Source organism: Diabrotica undecimpunctata, chromosome 5 (genome assembly GCF_040954645.1).
Source record: "Diabrotica undecimpunctata isolate CICGRU chromosome 5, icDiaUnde3, whole genome shotgun sequence".
Classification (NCBI taxonomy): Eukaryota; Metazoa; Arthropoda; class Insecta; order Coleoptera; family Chrysomelidae; genus Diabrotica; species Diabrotica undecimpunctata.
Window position 1 is genome coordinate 150,800,894 of NC_092807.1, and position 18,910 is coordinate 150,819,803.

The window sequence follows — 18,910 nt, forward strand, 5'->3', positions numbered from 1 at the left end:
ATGGAAGGAGCCTTTATTTCCCAGACAAATGAACTTCACTGTAGAACTTTACGAAATCACATATGGAGCGGAAGTTTTTGTCCAAATGTTTGATCATCATCATTATTCTTAGCCCGTTTCCATCGCCTTCCTCCACCAATCAAGTATTTTCGTATGTACATGGGCGCTGGCAGCGGGGTGTAACGGGGTGCAGTTGCACCCCTTTGTCCGGAAAAAAATAAATAGCTGTAGGTACATATAGTTTTATATTTTATATTGGTTAATAGTATGAGTAGATGCAAATGCACTCCCCTGAAAATCCTCTAGAGGAATCTGGTTCTTTCTCTTCTTCTTTGACCAATGAATCTATTAAGAAGCCTTTTTCCAGCTGGGTCAGTTTGTTGTGCTCAGATTTTTTCGAAAAATTCTAATAATCACCAAAGAATATAGACCGATATTGCGTCTATATTCTTAGCTATAACACTTGAGAATTACTGTATCCATCTTTAAAATGTATGGTATATCTATTTTAACACCAAAATAAAATGTATCGGTATAACTAATTTATGTATAATCTATTTATATAATACACATAGGTAGAAAGAAATTCTTAGTCTTTTAATTTTAATGTTTTTAAAGTTGCAAGAATTATTGTACTTTATTTTGAAAAAGGATGAAAATAATGTTTCATGTTGCACTTTATTGCAATAATGTATTTTTAAAACTGAAACTCAATGTCTCCGTAGCCGTGATCGTCTAGTGGTTAGGACCCCACGTTGTGGCCGTGGTAACCCAGGTTCGAATCCTAGTCACGGCAATGTGCAAACATTGTCACGGGGAGACTTTTTTTTTAAGATAGGATTAATGAAATCCGTAATTATTCAATGACCTGCTTTGAATGATCTTTCATAAATATACCATATTTACAAAAAAGTTTTTATATCACTTTAACATAAAAATTTCTGAAACTGTGTTCTTATGACATATTTAACTTAAAAATATTATTTTATATGGGATTAAACCACAATTTATTGTAATGGAAATTACATTTTATATTTGTTTTATCGCTTTAACTTTCAAAAATTCAAATAAATGTAATTTTAATACAATCAATGTGGCTTAATCCCATATAAAAAAATCTACATACCAACAAAGTTATATGGAATCATATTATGGTATTTCTTATTATTTCAAGCAAATTTAAAAAACCAATAAACGAAGTCAAAGAATATTTATTTTAAATCAATTTTATCACCAATACATAAAAATTAAAGAAAACCGTAAACTCTTAAAGTAATAAATTGAAACCACTTGTTTTAAAATCAATAACATAAAAATCTTCAATGCGAACCGACTGTGTTTTTCTAGTAGTCAGGGTAACTTTATGCAAGCTTCAATTTGCGGGGCATGCTCCTAAACAAATTGTCAATATTTTGCTGTGACAGGTTGTTCCATTCTTCAAGAGCAGCTTGTACTAGCTGTGCAGTGTTTTGTGGATTCTCCTAGTGAGCTCTAATTCTTCTTTTAAGTATATTCCACAATTGATCTGTAGGGTTAAGGTCGGGTGAGTAAGCAGGTCACTCCAGAACAGTGATCTTCTGCTTCAAGGAAGTCTATAATCACTCTACTGGTATGTAGAGAAGCATTATCATGCATGAAAATTAAATCTTCTCCCATTGCACCTCTCCAGAGCCTAACAACAGGTTTTATAACTAAATCAACATACCTACGAGATGTTAAAGTTGGTTGAATGAAAACTAAAGAAGTTTTTTCACTGATCATAATGTCTCCTCAGAACATAACACTTCTTCCTTTATATCTGTAAACAGATCTGATAATTTACGTTTTTGCAGGTCTTCCTCGCTCTCTAAGTACACGAATTCGTCGATCATTTAATTTTTCGCAAGTCCTGGTTTAGACTGAAAATAGCACATTTTGCCAATTTGTAACATTACAGTTTTGGTGTTAAAGACACCAATTTAAGTGATCAATATTGAGCTGTCTAGATAAGTCGCGAACCCGTAACTGTCTTCTGCTGTACAGTCGTTGGGTACGAAGTATTTGTCTTATCATTTCAACTAAAACGCTTACACCTATAGGTTCCAAAAGCTTTTGGAGCTGTGGGTGAGAAATTGTTGGGTCTTTTCTAGCTAATTGGCCAATGAAACGATCGTGGCGAGCCATTGTAATTTTCTGGTCAGTTTGTCTTAGTATATTCTTAAGCGTTACTAATACCTGATACCTAGCATAAGTTGTTGATACAACGTCCAGTGTTATGACAACTATAACCGCTATGTTCCTCTTAAACATTCCTTGTTCCTTCTTCTTCTTCAGTGCCTTATCCGGTCCGGATATTGGCGATCATCAAGGCTATCATGGTTTTGTTGACTGCTCTGCGAAACAGCTCCGCTGAGGTCATCCCAAACCATTGTCGGAGATTTTTCAACCACGAGGTACTCAAGCTTACGTTGTTTAATTAAATTAAGCACTTCTTTTTCTTTTGTCATGCGCTGTAGGACCTCAACGTTGGTGACATGGTCCACATAAGATATTTTTAGTATCCTTTTGTATATCCACATCTCGAAGGCTTCGATTCGTTTTTCAGTAGCTTGTCCTGGTCCAAGCTTCAACTCCACATAGTAACACTGAAAGAACGTAGCACCTCACTATCCGCATCTTGGTTCCCAAACTGAGATCACTGCAGCACAGCAAGGATCTCAACTTAATAAATGTAGACCGTGCCATTTCAATTCTGGATCTAATCTCTTGAGCGTAGGCCCATTGTACGTTGAGGGTAGTTCCGAGGTAAGTGAATCTGTCGACTCTCTGGATCTCTTCGCTACCTGCCATTAGTGCCCTGGGATCTAAATTTGTACGGCTGACAACCATGAATTTAGTTTTCTTAATATTGAGGTTCAGTCCGTATGTTACGCTCACAGTTCGCACTCGGTCTATTAAGGCCTGCAGATCGTTTAGGCTGGTTGCTAGTAATACAGTGTCATCGGCGTAGCGGATATTATTGATGTATTCACCGTTCACTCGGATTCCCATGTCTAGGTTTGTGAGGGCTTCATTAAAAATCTCCTCAGAGTATATATTGAAAAGAGTCGGCGATAGCACACATCCTTGCCTTACTTCTCGCATGATCTTCACTTGGTCGGTCAGCTGGTCTTCGACCTTGACTTGAGCACGCAGGTTCCACTATAAATTCATGATGATCCGAATGTCCTTCTCATCCAATCCTACTCTTTGTAGTGCGGTGACCATCTTCTGGTGCTGACAACGGTCAAATGCCTTGGCGTAGTCAATAAAACAAATATAGACATCACCACTGACATCGCGGCATCTCTGAAGTAGGACTTGTAAGGTGAAAAGTGCTTCACGTGTACCCATGGAATTGCGGAATCCGAATTGCATTTCACCGACATTTACTTCGCATTTCTTGTAAATTCTGGCATGTATGATTTTAAGAAAAATTTTAAGTGCATGACTCATAAGACTGATAGTTCGGAAATCTTCGCACGTTTTCGCAGATCGTTTTTTTGGTAGCGTTACAAATGTTGACAATAGCCATTCCTCTGGGATATTACCTGAATCGTATTTGGCGTTGAACAGTTCAGTTAACTCCTTCGTGCTCACTTCACTCATCACCTTAATAAGTTCAACGGGTATTTCGTCCGGACCTGTAGGCTTACCATTCTTGGACTGTTTTAAAGCAGCCTTTACCTCGCTTTCTAGAATTGATGGCCCTGTCATGCAATTTATTTCCGGAAGGTTGCCTCGGTCGTCTCAGAAAAGTTCTTCGATATATATTTTCCAGGTAACCAACTTCTCATTCACTGTCGTCGCCAGATTACCGTCTTTATTTATGAGGAGGTGTGTGTTTCTCCTCTTGTATTGACCAGTGGCTTCACGAATCCTTCGGTGGATATTTATATGATCGTGTTTCTCTTGGAACTCCTCCTCCTTGTTCCTTGTTCCACAAGACCAATAACCTTTCAGTTTCCCACCTGCGTTAACCCAACATGAGGCATATTTTCGGTTTTTGAACGCAAAAGTAAATTTAATTATTTTCGTTTAATGTACAACTAAAGCAAATAATCTTTAACGTATTTCGTGTAAAATATTCTACATATAACTCTTTCCTAGACATCTGTTCTCAGATTTATTGTAAAAATTCACATTGAATAATTCAGGTCAAATTGGCCGTCGAATGTATTGGCAACATTCTAATCTTAAATGACTTTTTAAGTCCGCACAGTGGAGGGGTTTGGTTTTGTATAAAATTGCCAGATATCAATGAAAAAGGGACCTATAATATTATCTCTAACAATTCCAGCCCAAACATTAATCTTTTAAGGTTATTGCTTATACTCTTCTCTCTTCCTTATAGTAAGGATTTTCCTAGGGTGATATCGGCTATAGTTTAAAGAAACTTACAAAGAAGTAAAAACTTCTGGTGTATAATGGTATATTATTAAAATGGTATATTATTATTTATTAAAAATAATTAAAATTAATCCAAAAGGACTATAAATATTCCAAAACGTTTTCGGTAAAGTCGGACCATCATCAGTGAAACATTTTAAAAAGTAGTTGAAACTGTCTACTGAAATAGGTTTGAAAACCTTTAAATTAGATGGCAATCATGGTTATATTAATTTATTAATGTGATGACACAAAATCGATGTTAAGAGATTCACCTAAAGGGTATAATACATACTTTATATATACATACTTTTTCCCAGCTAGGAAAAGGAGGACTACTTTGCCCACCGGATGAAGTTGTCTAAATAACTCGCGAAACTTTTTCCATTTTAATAATAATAATTGTCCTTTGGTATATAGGCGGCACATTTGTAAATTTTCATGAAATACGAGAAAAATTACAATTTTTGTTCATTTTTGTGATTTCCGTAAAAATTTTTTTTTTAATTATTTTTAATATTTATATTAATTCTGTTTAACGTTGAAATGATTTTAGCTTACGTTTTCATTATCAAGACCTATTGGGAAATAAATAATATGTTGCAACGAATATATTTAATCAAATTAATAATTTTCCTAGTTTAATGTTGATTTTTAAATCTAAAAATATTTTGTAAGTATTTCCGTAATATTACGAAAATAGCTGAAGATATATGTACAGGATATTATACATGAAATATGTCTAGAATGATCTACAGTATCAGCACTGTTACACGATATACCCCGTATAAGAGTATAGGCAAGAGTACAGTTTTCATTGATTTAATAATAAAAAAATGTCTCCCCGTGACAATGGTTTGCACATTGCCGTGACCAGGATTCGAACCTGGGTTACCACGGCCACAACGTGGGGTCCTAACCACTAGACGATCACGGCTACGGAGACGTGATGCGAAACTTAAAAAATGCTTATCCGCCGATTTAAACTGCTGTTTTAAAACTGCTTATCCGACGATATTTGATTTAAGTTGATATTGATTTAATATATAATAAATAAAGCTACTTAAGTACACAATCAACCGCATGAACAAAATGATCAAATATTTGTGTTGGGTAAAAGATTTCAAGTAAAAGATATTGAGTTATTTTGATGTAAGGCGATTTATTATTACTTTTTAGTTGTACAAATTCATCTGGTTTTGTTTTTTTAAACTAACGCACTAACCTAGAGAGACGTCGTTAGCAAGAAAACGAAACTCAAGAAAGGCGTCGTCAGAAAGAAAAGAAAGCTAAAGAGCCCACGTTGTGGCCGTGGTAACCCAGGTTCGAATCCTGGTCACGGCAATGTGCAAACATTGTCACGGGGAGAAATATTTTTATTAATAAACAAATAAAAGCTAGGATTTCCTAAAATTTCGCAAATCTTATCGTTATTCACAATTATCGTTTACATCCCAATCCACCATTCCGAAATGGACTACTAGAACTTGCTTACGACTGTAGACGTGTCGCCTAGACGCTTAGCAGAAAGACTTAATTCATTGATCTCCGTGGACTTTAAAGAAAACAAGAAAGAAGAATTCTAAACAACAAAATAGATCCATAAAATAGTAGACTACGGAAATTAAACAACAGGAATTACGATCTTTTGTCAAACACAGACTATAAATAGTTCTTTAACGTTACTAATTAGCATTGTTATCCTGCTTATTGTTCACTGCATCTCTGGTACAGGAATCTGCATTTCTTTGGAGTTTATTATGATATTTGCGGTTAGAAAAGGTAAAATCGGTTGTGAGATCTATTAAGATTCCGCTGAATAATTGTATCTGATGGACATATTATTCTTAAGAAAATTTTACTGTATTTACTTTAAATTATAGTAAAAATATATTTATTAATGAATTAAATATAGTACTTACCTTAAAATATAAAACTATATTAAATTTTTTTTTTAAATATTTTATAGAGAACATTACGGCGGATAACCGCAGCTTAAATCGGCGGACAAGAAATTTTTTCGTTTAGCATCATGTCTCCGTAGCCGTGATCGTCTAGTGGTTAGGACCCCACGTTGTGGCCGTGGTAACCCAGGTTCGAATCCTGGTCACGGCAATGTGCAAAACATTGTCACGGGGAGACTTTTTATTATCATAGTTATATAAACTTATAACTTTTTTATTTGTATTCCGATTTTCAAGATTCTTGCATCAATTTGTAAGTACATGTATTGTCATCGTTTGTTATTATTCTGGTAATAAACAATTTTTGCTTAAATGACATGATACGGGGGTGAATAGAAGCGCTGTATTTTCTCCTAACTTTAAAAAATTCTGTGGAAAAAGTGCTGATTTTGTTTCATAGCAAATATATTATTATATAAATAAATATATATTTTGGAGCAATATAAGATGCTAAATATTGTTTGAATGGCGTTTTTGAAAAAAAAGTTGTTTACTTTTATTGTCAATAAAATACATTAAAACAAAAAAGAGTTTTTTAATTTTATTATCAATGATGAACGTTAAAACAACAAATCTGTATTATGTAAATCTGTATAAAGCGTATTTTTAAGGATAACATAAACTATTGCTTCTGAAATTGGAAGAAGTCTGTCATTTTTGACTGCTTTAAATTGTCCAGTATAATTATATCCATCATATTTTCTAAAGACGTAAAACAGTTGTATGCTTCTTCATTTGCGTTTTGTCTTTGGATACAGTTTCTTACAATGTAGCACTTTCCACATCTTGTCTATTAGGACCTTCTTATTATTAGGTGCGAATGGTCATATCCCTACACTGACACTTGTGAATCATAAATTGTAAATTTCCGACATCACAATATCGGTCGGCAGTTAAAAGGGTACCTATTTATTTATAGCCACGGCCGGGTCAAAACGTAAAAACCACGTTTTTTGATCTTATTTGCTCTTGTTATAACCAAATTTGCCTTGCTATAGAGGGTTATAGTTCAATAGAAATTTCACCTGACATCTAATGTACCGCGTTTTAAGCGAAACCTCGTAATAACCGTGTTTGTTATAGAGGGAGTATACTGTATCTGTTTTTTGAATTATTTATAGTTATTTAGTTGAAATAAATATAAATTTCCATATAATCAAAAAATAAAAAAAAAGGTCTCTCCGTGACAATGTTTTGCACATTGCCGTGACCAGGATTCGAACCTGGGTTACCACGGCCACAACGTGGGGTCCTAACCACTAGACGATCACGGCTACCGAGACATACTTCACAATTTTTATAAAGCGCTAATTTAGATACCGTATTCTATATATATGCTTGGGTAGGTTTTGTCTTTACTTAAATTTAAATCTGAATTTGATCATGATTTAATCAGTTGTCGTGAACAATGAACAATGGTTCATTTTTCTAATACAGTTTTTATATTTTTTAATTATAAAAATTACCTACCCTAACTCTAAATAATATTAACATAAAACAAATAGATTCAACAGACTTTCTAGGATTGAGAATCGACAGTCACTTGAAACGGATAGAATACTTTCTAAGATAAATTGGAGTGATGATACAAGTACTCCAGGGGAAAGTGGGGATCATTCCATTCGGCACATTTGACTTTGGCGATCAAAATCTAAAATATAGCTAATGATGATTTGTTCCACTTTTCAGTGTTAATGGGGGATATTATTTTACACATATTTTATGTTTCTAATTCACTAATTTTGTGTAAGCAAAGGTAGAAAAATCAATTTATAGATTTTCTTACGTATTGCCGAATGATAACCACCGGTGGGGAACATTCATCTACGATGTAGGGATGATTCGGTCCTGAGTCTGGTTTGTTAAAAGTTGCTTATTTGATACAAAAAAACACATTAAAATAAGTAAACAAAGGTTTTTTAGTATAGTAGGTAAGTAAAATAAACAAAGACGAAAAGTTAACATTGAACTTTAACACATTCGAAGTTCATGAAGTTCCTTTACTGATCTGGGTCGGTAACACTGCTGCAATATCCTTTTATTCTATAACTGAAATATCATGAAACAAAAAACTGTCATTTGCTTTTTTTTCGTAAAAATTACAAAATCGGCATCTTGTAGGGAAATGATTTTTCCTATGTAATAAATTTCTAGTTTTTTAGGAACCACAAATCTTACAAATATAAAGGCATCTATAGAAAAAGTATCCTTGTCAGAAATAAACTTCATATCCAGAAAAAAATCCTCGAAGGACGACTTGTCTAACAAAAGATCGGTACTTAATTCACTTGAACTGGATATATTTCTTTTGGCACTGTTTCTTACCAAATCTCTTTACAACTGATTTTTTTTGCATTTACTCTTTTTTCTTTTCCTCTCTTCTTCTAAAATTTGCCTGTTTTCTTACTCAGGCGTGTGAGTATATATTATTGACTTAGATTTTCGGGAATTCCTTTTTTTCTTAATTTCATTTTAATACATATCATTTTAATAATCTTCTTAATTACATTTGCTTTTGGGAAGGGTCTGATTTTATCTAAACTCAAAAGATTTGAAGTAGAGGGTACTGGAGCTGTCATTTCCTCGATAGAGGGTCTATCATTTCTGCCGGAGCTGTTGGGGTTGATTTTTTGCAAACGAGAGTATTTGGTGCCACAGAGAATCCAACTGAAGAATTACTCTTTAAGTTTTCTACAAGAGGTGGGGGAGTTACTTCTTTAAGAACAGAATCATCACCATTTTCAGTGGATGCATTAATTTCTGACTGATTCTCAGCTAGTGGTTTGTCGGTCACTTAGCTTGCTATAAAGTCCATCTCGTTAAATATATCTATATTAAATATTAAATGCCAAAGTCTAGTATTTTTGAAGGAGCTTGTAATGTTTTTAATAGAAAAAGCACTTTCATATGCACGTTTTTCCAGAGCACCCAAAGCAAACAGTCATGATGCGCAGCCGCTAGATACGTTTTAAAAGTGTAGTAGACTCCAATGTCCAAAGGCTGCAACATGTAAGTGGTTTGAGGGGGAACGACAGCAGTACAATACCATTTTCTTGAGACAGTCTTATTGCTTCCACAGAAATGTGGGATTCATGGTTATCTACAAGCCTCTTTTGTTGAGTACATTTCAAGTGGCTGACGAAGCGTTTTATTGCCGCAGGAAAAACTTCTGATGTCATCCATCCCCTTTTGTTTCCACAAGCAATAGCTGAGGCTGGATATTCATCTCCTAAGTATTCTACTGGGTTTCTTATTCTGGGGAATACAAAAACCGGTGGAGCTGTTCCTCTTGCTGCATTAACAATACCAACAAAAGTAACAAGTTCTCCCCTCTCTTGAGAAGATACATGAGCAACTCTATTTTCACCCTTAGGAACAACAACCCTAATAGGAGACTCACTGTCGTCAAGCCAGTTTTATCTAAGTTCCATATTTCTTCTGGCTTAAACATGTACTATTCAAGAATGGATATGTATGTGGAGAAAAAATCATCAACGACAGGTTTATTGAATGCCATTGCCCTGCTGATGTTTGCGTTCTCTGGCTTGCATAAAGATAAATCTTTTTCGTGCCTTTTCATAAAGCCTATTAACTAGTCAAGACCTAAAAGAGGAACTTTTAATATAAAACAATTATTATAATAATCATATGGCACAAACCTGCGATCTTGTTAGGATTCCAAGATGTTGACACCTTACATCGCCGTATGTAATTGGCATAATCGAAGGCAAGACTTCGATTTGCTTGTAGTTTAGCCCATAATTCAAATTAGAACATTTTTTATGTAAGATAAAAGTTGTTCTTCTTGAACTGTTGTAAATATTTCTCTTGATGTGTATTTGCTTGAAAACAACGCATCCTCCTCGCTTTCCTTACGAGAATCCTCCCAGGCAGCCAGAATGTCTTTTTTGATTTCTTCTTTAAAATCATTTTTATACGTGATTGTATTGTTTGTCGTTTCACAGTATATTATTGGGCAACTTTATGCTCACTAAGGCTTTTAGATAAAACTGCTTTAATAGCTAGTTTCATTATCGCTTCAGTTATGTCACACCGGCTGGTCTTTTTAACATACTTTGTAGGCATCTAGAATGAACAAATAATTTGTTAAATCTTTTAAATTATTTTTTATAGAAACATTTAAATAAAGAAGATTATTATTTTTACATGGGAAACATTCCGTTGGAAGCCATATGTTAAACGTACAATCCAGCTGAATGTTCACCACCTGCACTTTAGACTTATTTTGTGCCGAAAAATTGAGGAGAAAAAGTATTTGAGGTTATATTTTGCCAGAATAATATAGGTAAAATAGTAGCCTAGTAGGTATTACACAAATCAAAGATCTAAAACAAAAACGGTGCCTACGACACAAAAAATAAATTTATATAAAAACTTACCTTAAGGACACTATTTTACACTTAACTTGAAAAAAATATCTAAAAAACGTGGGAGCACCAAGAACAACTAGCTCGGTAAAATACTGATATAATTCCAACCGTTTATACTAAAACTGCCGCGAAATTTAAATAGAATTCAAAATTATCAAGGATAGCCGAATGTTTCTTATAAAATTATATATAATAGATTTATAAGCGTTCCTTCGGATTTAAATAAGTTAAATTATTTTTTATTGTTTAGTATTCCTTCTTTTATCTTAATATTTAAAATATCTTTAAATTTGTATCATTCCTCACAAGCGAAAGTTGCTCGTTTTTCAAATGTCTGGTATATTCTGAACAAAGATTTATCATTAAAGATCCGGAAGTTCATTCGTCTGACAGCAGCTTTCACACGAGTTTGAATTTCCAGGCCCTCCAAACATTCAATTTCCATTTTTCTTCCATGAAATTTTCCCGCATTCCACAAAACCGTCATGTAGCAATTTAAATATAGAGGGAGCTGGGGAGAAACCAAACAACGCGCTCCTAGATAGCGTGGACGTACATTGGTGTAGAGAGACCCATAAACTACAGGTTTAAATTTATTCTACAAACTATTTATTTATGTAGTTTTCTAAGCAACTCTTCTAGCAACTTTTCTATGCAATTAAAAAAAATCTCTCTTTGGTTAAGTGTTTTTATTATTATTGTTTAGTATTATTGTTTCGCATTTTATATTTGATCTTAGTAGTTTAAATCTTAGAATGTGAAGTAAAAAAATTAAAAGAATATCTGTTATTAAAAGATTTGAATCGTAACAATTATAAAAAATTAAAAGTCATAAATACTATCCAATTAAAAACAATATTGAATCACCTTGTTAAATTTTTATGACGCTTGCCGTTTTAAAATAATTTCATATAAATACAATTATTATTTTGAAACATTTTATTTAGTTTATATAATTATTAAGTATACTAGCAAATGATATTTATTTATATTTTATTATTAATTTAACCTTTAACTACTCGCGCATCAAGTTATAACAAAAGTACACGCGTGGCTTACTTTATTATTGGTATATTGAACATTTTGAGTAAGTCAGATAGAATGAAATTGTTATCAACAAATTTTTTGAAACCAAAAAGACATAATACCAATACTGATATATATTATCAGTATTGGTATTATGTCATAATGATAAATATTTCTTACATATCCTCTAAGTTGTCATCTTTATTTTGATGTTGTGTGCAAGTTACAACAGCAACAGAATGATCCTTGTAGACTGATCTGAGATGTTATCGTTGTAGTCTAGTTTTTCTGTCTACCACAAAAAAAAACGTAGTGGTTCGTCATTCCGTTGAGCTATATGAGGCCGCTTATATGTGTTTAGAAAAAGTCTTATGTTGGATGGCAAAGTATTTATTTCAACTCGTTCTGAAAAATGTGGTTTCATCAATGATATTGCTAACGATTTTAAAAATTGATTTCCAAAGTTGGTTGGACTGTTAAAATGAACAAAATTATATAATATTTAACTGTTTATTCCTGACACATTCAACATCTGAAACAATATAACTAAAGGCCACCTACGGGTACGTCTTGCTACTGAATACTTGGAGCACGTATACTGAATACGTAGATTTTATCTACGGTGTCAACGCCACCTTTGTGAGAATTTATAGTCTATAATAATATTGGGCTTATTAGTGACCTGATCTATAGAGGAATACTCCTATGCTTATGTGCTTTGTGGATTAGACAAAGGCCTTCGATAAAGTCAAATGGCAGTAGCTATGGTCCATACTAGCGAAAATGGGAACACCTTACCACTTAATTCAACTAATTAGAAGTCTATATGAAAATAATAAGTGCACAGTAAAAATAAATAACACCCATTCCGATCATTTCAGAACAGAGGCAGCTGTCAGGCTGGGATGCATAATCTCGCCAACTCTGTTTAATATCTACAGCTAACATATTATGCAAAATATACTAGATGAATGGAAGGGTGGAATATCAGTAGGAGGTCAAAAAATCAGTAACTTGAGATATGCTGATGACACTTTAATAATCGCGGCATATCAAGAAGAAATGGAAGACATAATGAGATGTCTGGAGGAGAAAAGCAAAACATATGGACTAAAGCGAAATAAGAGTAAGACAAAGATCATGATAGTAGACAGAGCTCGAAATAATCTTCAACACGTTAAACAAATTAGGGGCTTTAAAGTAGTAAATAGTTTCATATACCTGAGGTCCCTAATAACAAATGACGGAGGGTGTGACAGAGAGATACGTAGAAGGTTGCCTATTGCTAGAACAGCTATGATGAAACTGGTAACAATTTGGAAAAATTCTAGCATAACAATACACACAAAACTAAGGCTGGTAAGGGCACTCATTTTTTCCATGGCCAGATATGCATCCGAAACGTGGACCTTAAAGAAAGCGGATAAAAATAAACTAGACGCTTTTGAAATGTTTGAAATGTGGGTATACAGCCGCATGTTAAGAATATCCTGGATTGATCAACGCACTAACGTATCGATATTAGAACAACTTAAAGTAAAGGATCGATTGCTTAAACAAATACAACAGAGATATTTGAAGTATTTTGGACGCATTGCTAGAAGAACAGGTACGATGGGAAAACTGATGGTAGAGTTGAAGGAAAGAGACCTAGGGGAAGATCTCCAAGCCGTTGGGCAGATCAAACAAAAATATTGATTAACCAAGGGTTACATGAAGCCGCACAACTAGCCCAGGACAGGGAAGGATAGAGGAAAATCATGAAAAAACTGTAAAGACCTGATGGTGTCACCACATCCCAAAAGGGATTAGGACTGAGGAGGAGGATCTGGTTGTTGCCCACAGTACAACTCGATACCGTTCACATAAAATGTTTGTGAGTCACAATACGAATGCTTTTATCCCATGTTTTGCGGGCTTATTTGGGATATACCGTCAAAAAGCTGCATCTCCCTCGAAAAGGAATAAGCATTTCGTCAATTTTCAGATGTTCACCTAATATTCAAAACTTAACTGTTTTTTACAACTCATTCTTCACAACTTAACTTAATTTGTTGATTTGATAGAAGAAATTTTATTTCTGGAAGTACATCATAAGAAAGATGTACTGTATGCTAAAGGAACAAACGCTTAGAATGTACTAAATGTGAAAAGCATCTACATAAAGATTTTTGTTTTGTTTTGTTCACACAGCTTGGACATGTGTTTATTTGTCATATTAGGTTTATAGTTTTTTTTTGAGTCTTTTTTATTATTTAAGGAAACAATATGTTTTTAATACTATTACTTTTTTACATAGTTAAGACCTATAGATGCCAACGTTTCAATTTTGGGAAATATTTTTTCTCCCAAAACACAGTACTATATTTTTTTTACTAAATAAAATGATAAAAGATACCCCAATAACACGTTTTTTAAAGATATTTGTGATTTTTTAAAGTTTTTGATGATGTGGCTTTCAAAGAGTTATGGGATTAGTGATATTGATACCAAATCCATCGACAAATTTCCGGTAATTCTTCATATATGTCCTAATGCTGGTAATGCTTTTGTTTATATCTGTTACTTATATTTGGATCTTAATTTGTTTCTTTACAAAAATAGAACATTCGTGTTAGTATTTGTCATGAAAATACCATAATAAAAATTTTAATACTATCTTCAGGCTAAAATTTTTAATAGACTGAGAATCTGAGAAATCTACCTGGCCGGTGATGTCTTTCGTAGAAGTTTCTTGACATTTCCGAGCTATGAATTCTGTTCTTCCATGCATTCTTCTCACTAATCTGTTCAGAATTTGATGAAATCTGTAAAGAGCGCTATCAGGATGGGCAAGTAATTTGATTAACCTAGTCTGAGAGACTTGCACACCCCTTAGAATGACATTTGGGTGTTACAATTCATTGGAGGGAGGTGTATTGATTCGTGTTATCAGGAACCACTCCACTGCCCTCCAATGCTCCAGACCATCCCTTCCCCCCTATAGCACTTCGATGCGCAATAGGGGCACAAATATCAGCCAAATGCTTTTTGTGTGGAAATTCTGGCTACAAGAACTCCAACACGATATCCTTACCCAAATGGTGGCCAAAGATTTTATTTATTTATTTTTTTGATGGTTGTCCTGAAAACAAACATCAATTATTAAAATTGCCAGTGCTGCGTGCTGGGGCTTCTTCTGTTGGTAGAGCTACGAATTATCTAGACTTTATGTGTTTGCAAGGATTTGCTGTTTTGGTCTTTTGTGCTTCCATCGTTGGAATGCATCATATCTTATTATCTCTTGCAGGATCGGGCTTGAGTGACTCTAATTCTGCAAACCTAATTCTGACTTTTTCTACCATTTTATCTATCATGTCAGACCCAAGTGCATTACATCTTTAATGCTCGGCATTTGTTTTAGTTATAGTAATGGCGACTTAGCTTAAAAACGAAGTGGAGACAATACGACACAGGCTAAAATCCTTAAGTGCAATTGATAAAGCTAAAATGTTGGTTTAAATGCAAGTTGTATATAAAATTGCTCTACTTTATGGTATCGATATATCTACTGAAATAAGAAAAACAATTTCTACCACAGGTATAGAGCCTAAAAAAGCAAACGAGAGTCATTATTTACAAACGTGGTTTATAGGTGCCAAACTGTAAAGAAAATAAACGAAATCTTCCTTCTTTTTGCCGTTTTTTTCGTACGTCAATGTTTGACACCACTGAAATATTTTAACACTAATCCCATTTCCCTTGGTTTATTTAGTGCGGTATTACCGGTATTACCCTTGTCTCTTTTGGTGAACGGAAATAGTCCCTCGGGTGAAGATTTCGCTGAGAATACGCTATTAATAATAATGCAATGTGAAGAGGGCTTTATTTTCATGAAAAATTATTTTGACTTTGATGAAGTGTGTTGAAATATTAATCAATGAACATGAACGGGAAACTAAATTGTTTTTTACTGTAGGATGTACTGTAAATAGTAAATATAAATTTCTGAATTATGTAAATAATAATTTATATTGAGTATTATAATTGGCTTAATCTTATTATTTTCCTAATATTATTCTGAAGCTATGTTCTTGCGGCATTTTAAAGTATATACTATTTTGATGGCAATAAGCCACAATTGAAGGTTAGAATGAGTTAATTGACGTTTCAATTTCCACTTCGGAAATCGCTCTCAAAATACAAACATTAAGAAATTAAACATTTTAATGTAGCCTCATATAAAAAAGTCTGGAGGTGTTATGTCTGGTGGTTGAGAGGGTTATTTTGTAACAATAAGAAGGATAATTTTTTTTAATTCCTTATAAAATGTATATTATTCTAAAAACCCTATCGAATACATCACAGAACGTTTTCGGAATAACTATTCTACCATTAGTGCTATCCTAAAATAAGTATTCCCACTTTAATTAAAGCAAACGTAAAAGTTAACTTTTTGGACTAATTATTGCAGTGGTAAACCATCTAAATAATTGATTTTTAATTCTTTTAATATGTTGAGGTACATTTTACCTAAACAAGTGGTTATTAATAACTAACAAAATTTTAAATTATTTAACTGGTTATTATTCGATTTACGAATGTGCCTTTAAACTGGTCTCAATAATTAATGATTCCTTTAAATAAGGTATATTTCCACAGTGCCAAAAGACAGCCATTATTATTCCGCTTCATAAGAGTGGTATAAAAGCGAATGTCTGCAACTATCGACCCATTGACTTACTACCGATCCTATCCTTGAAAAACACCTCCATTCCTGTATACTTAAAGAAAAAGGTGTATAACACATGCATACTACCAGTTTGTACCTACGGCTTGGAGACAGTAGCCGTTACCAAAAAATCTGTTAAAAAATTAGAAACAACGCAAAGAATCATGCTTGGAATATCACTAAGAGACAAGATTAGAAACACCGAGATAAGACGTAGAACGAAGATTAGGGATATTGTGAAAGAAATTGCAAAAATGAAATGGCGCTGGGCAGGTCACGTAGCCCGATATAATAGCAACAGGTGGACACGGAGAATTCTGGAATGGAGACCAAGGACAAAAACAAGAAGCATGAGAAGACCTCAAAAAAGATGGGTAGATGACATAAGAACAGTGGCAGGCAAACAGTGGATTAGATTGGCGCAAGATAGAGAAAGATGGAAGCAATTGGGAGAGACCTACATTCAGGAGTGGATGAAAAATGGTTGACAAAGAAGAAGACCGATCCTATCCAAAACTATTGAGAGACTTATGAAAGCCTGACTTATGTCCTTTCTCGTTGAAAACAACATTTTATTACAAGGTCAGTTCGGCTTTTTACAAAGAGAGGTCTACCAAATACTGAACAATAATTTTTACACTGCCACTGTTTTTTGTGACTATGCTAAAACTTTTGACTGTGTAAATCACATTTTGATAAAGAAATAAATTTCTATGGAAGTCAAGGTATTTCATTGAATTGGTTCCAGTCTTACTTGAGAAATAGAAAACAGCTAGTTAGAGAAAATGATACTGACTGTGACGAAGCATTGTATGTGGAGTACCACAAGGTTTAGTATTGGGTCCCTTGCTTTTACATATCTTTATAAATGGCATCTTCTTCTTCTTCTACTACACTACAGCCCAAATTAGCCTTGGCCTTTTTTATTTTTTACTTCCTCCCTTGCTTGTTTGTGGCTGTTCTTCTCCATACACGGACTCCTAAAAGGGCTTGTGCGTCGCTGTTGACTGTGTCTTCCCAGCGCTTTCTTGGCTTTCCAACCGGTCTCTTTCCCTGCATTCTAGCATTCAGTGCTCTTCTTGGTAGCCTATCTTCTCACATTCTTATCACATGTTCACCCCATTGCAATCTTTGTATTTTAATGAAGACTGACAATGGTGCCTCTTTATAAAGTTGATAAAGTTCGTTGTTGTATCGACTTCTGAAGATTCCGTTTTCCCTCACAGGTCCTAGTATTCTCCTCAGTACTTTCCTTTTGAATGTGTCGAGTGTGTCTGACATTTGTAACGTTCCTTACCTTGTGACCCTTTTTCTGGATTTCCGCTTTTATTTCATCTATCGGAAAAGAGTGATGTAGATCTTGAATAACTGCTCTGTATGCCCTGTCTTCCTTAGGTTGGTAGGTATTGTGGACGATATTTTCCTCTCGTACGTGATGTATTAGTTTTCTGTAGGATTCAGGAGTCTTTGGTCAAATTTTTATTGTGTTGTTTGTTAAGGCTTTAGTGAAGTAAGTTTCTAGTTCTACTGCTTAAGCTAAATTATCTATCATTTTACTGTCATTCGCGCCATATATAAAAATTGAAGGAGGTTTTGAGATTGGTGGATTTTTATTGGTATCATTTACGGAGTTTTCCTGTGGAAGTGGCTGAAACCTATTTGAGATTATTATTTTGAGAGTCTTCATGTTCTTCATCTGACATCGAATCATATCCATTCTGTATTTCTGGATTATGTTTTAAGTTTAAGTTAGCTTGAGAGTTTGATGTAGAATGAGAAAAGTTGGTTTGCTGGGCAACTACTGGCTGTAACTGATATTGTTGTTAATAATTATTAAAAGGTATCATTTGGTTGACTGTTGGTTGATTTGAGCACAATGGTGGATTTTGAGTATTTATTTGACTTACTTGGTAATACGGATGTATTAGATTTGTAGACTCGTTCTGCATTACAGTTGGAAACTGCACTGTAGGGTACTAAAAATCATTTGATCCTGGTCCGTTCCCTGTTGGAAACATTTTCTCTTCACTTCTCACTTTTATTTCACATTGACCGGATAAATAAAAATTTATGTATTTACCAATACTCAATTTACATATACCAAATTTCGAGAAGATTGATAATTAGTTAGCAAAATTCACATTAAGTTTGACAGTTATTTTGACAATTAAATAAAAAAATCGGTTGCCTGTAAAGTCGGTTTTACGGGCGAAGATTTTACGTGACAACGTCCTTTTCTCGGTAGAATATTTATTGATAAGAATATTATTAAATTGCACAATAGGAACAAGGAATTGAATGAAAATAAGAATTAATTGCACAAATTTTAACTATAGAAATATATTTTGTTTACTAAAACATTGTACATGTAAACTTAAACTTAACTAATTTCTATTTGAGTGATTTTGTTG

At 33.9% G+C, this 18,910-nt stretch overlaps 1 protein-coding gene and 4 non-coding genes across 5 annotated transcripts in view; 3 read left to right on the top strand and 2 right to left on the bottom strand.

Annotated features, from left to right (window-relative positions):
• The window catches only part of Gad1 (glutamate decarboxylase), a 175,387-nt gene that overhangs the window by 19,006 nt on the left and 137,471 nt on the right, over positions 1–18,910 (top strand). The gene's annotated exons all lie outside the window — the stretch shown is intronic.
• Positions 725–796, top strand: TRNAH-GUG (transfer RNA histidin (anticodon GUG)). The gene has a single exon. It is a non-coding gene; the product is annotated as a tRNA-His (tRNA).
• On the bottom strand, positions 5,273–5,344 carry TRNAH-GUG (transfer RNA histidin (anticodon GUG)). Its single transcript has one exon. It is a non-coding gene; the product is annotated as a tRNA-His (tRNA).
• On the top strand, positions 6,451–6,522 carry TRNAH-GUG (transfer RNA histidin (anticodon GUG)). The gene has a single exon. It is a non-coding gene; the product is annotated as a tRNA-His (tRNA).
• Positions 7,574–7,645, bottom strand: TRNAH-GUG (transfer RNA histidin (anticodon GUG)). The gene has a single exon. It is a non-coding gene; the product is annotated as a tRNA-His (tRNA).